The following is a 1,782-nucleotide window of genomic DNA, read 5'->3' on the forward strand; positions in this document are numbered from 1 at the left end:
TCAAACAGCACAATTCTCCATAAGGTGTTAGGATATTAGGGAATGACCAAGGATTCTTGAATATTAACACCCACAGTCAAGGATCTTTCACATACATGATTGATGTCAAAATGCTATTACTTCCAACGAGGAAAAAACTTTAGCGAGGAAGATCAAAATTCCCCAGGACTTCCAGAGTCCATGCTCAGAAATCTTCCCTCCTCCCGACACTAGGCTAATACCTGAGATACACTCTTCTGGGACCTCCCAACCAATGCTTTAAGGAATTTTAGTCCCTCCTCTCCTCACTTGTTGCTTTGCTTGGTAACTGGACAATTCTCCTGAATCTTTTCCATCCTTTCCCATATTCCATCTTATTTTTTGTCAGGGCATTTCTCACATTTAGGACATCCACCTCACCTCATTCACCTTCACTTTGCTCAATTCATTCCCATTCAATAAGCTCTTATCAATTGCCTGTTCTACAACACCCACGTATTGTGCCACTCATTCGACTTCAAGAAAAATAAGTGAATTAGGCAATCCTTGATTTCAAAAAATTTACAATTATTTTTACAACCACTATCCCTGAATTCCTTCAGGTCTCAGCTCTATGTTACCTCAATAAACCCTTCCTGGATTGCCCAGATGGAAGTGATTTATCTCTTCAAATTCAGAACACTCTGTCTGGATCTCTATTTTTTGTATTTATTACATTTCCCTCTATATTAGGGTTATTTTGTGTCCATTACTTATGTCATGTATTAGGGCATAATTTCCTGAAGACGGGGCTTTGTCTCATTTTCATCTATCAATGAATAGGCATTTCCTCAGTATCTACTGTGTGTCAGACACTATTTGGGGTCCTGAGAGCATAGACACATGTGAAAAAGGCTTTGTCCTCAAAGACCTTACGTTCTACTGGGGAGTCATCCTGTCCATATATAAGTAAAATAGACATGTGACCCAATTGTGGGACCCCTTTTACCAGCAGTCAGCCCCTCTGTGCTCACCCATAGAATTATTGGGTTTGGCCCTAGGGGAGGCTCAAGTGATCTAACTCTGTAGGTCCCCTTCCCAAGCCCTTTTTAATTAAATAAATTAAAAGCTTATGTTTGTATCATCTCAGGAGTCTCTCTAAAAAAGATTTAAAAAGATACCCAAGGAACAGCATAGAACAGGTATAGGAGACATTTGTTTCCTTCTTCCTTAAACAGAAAAGAGTCATGAGTCTACTTTTCCAAAGATAAATCATGGAATGCTTTCTCAGGAAGTGAATACATAAGACATCAAAATATGAAATATTTGATGGGACTGATGAACAACTATTTTGCCTTCACCCTGACTTTGCACTCTCTACCACCTTCTTCAGGTTCTATTCCCTGTCTTTTTGGGAGCCAGGCCAGGGTCTGGGTTCATCCTCCTGTCAAAAGTCATCTTTCTTGAATAGGGTGAAGTTTCATAAAACTCTACCTACAGTCAGTCAGCTCTGCCTGATTGCCTGGGGAGCTCCTGAGCTATTGAATTTATTTATAAATTTGCTTCTAAAACTGAAAAAGTCTGTCTCAGATTCATTGTTCAGTGTCATGTGGTGAGGTAAAGAGGGAAGGGTGGAGGGAAGTAAGCATTCATTGCATGCCACTTTGTATGTTAAAGGCTTTACAAATATTTATCTCATTTGACAATTCAGAAAGAAACATAAAGCTGAAGAGGCATCAGTTGCCTTGAGATTGAGTCTCAGGCTTGCCTAGGGAGTACCTGTGATCCACGCCATGGATGAACAACCACCACCTTACCCCAGCT

This window comes from Petaurus breviceps, unplaced genomic scaffold (assembly GCF_028583685.1).
Source record: "Petaurus breviceps papuanus isolate PSGF00001 unplaced genomic scaffold, PetGlider_PUasm1.0 173, whole genome shotgun sequence".
NCBI lineage: Eukaryota > Metazoa > Chordata > Mammalia > Diprotodontia > Petauridae > Petaurus > Petaurus breviceps.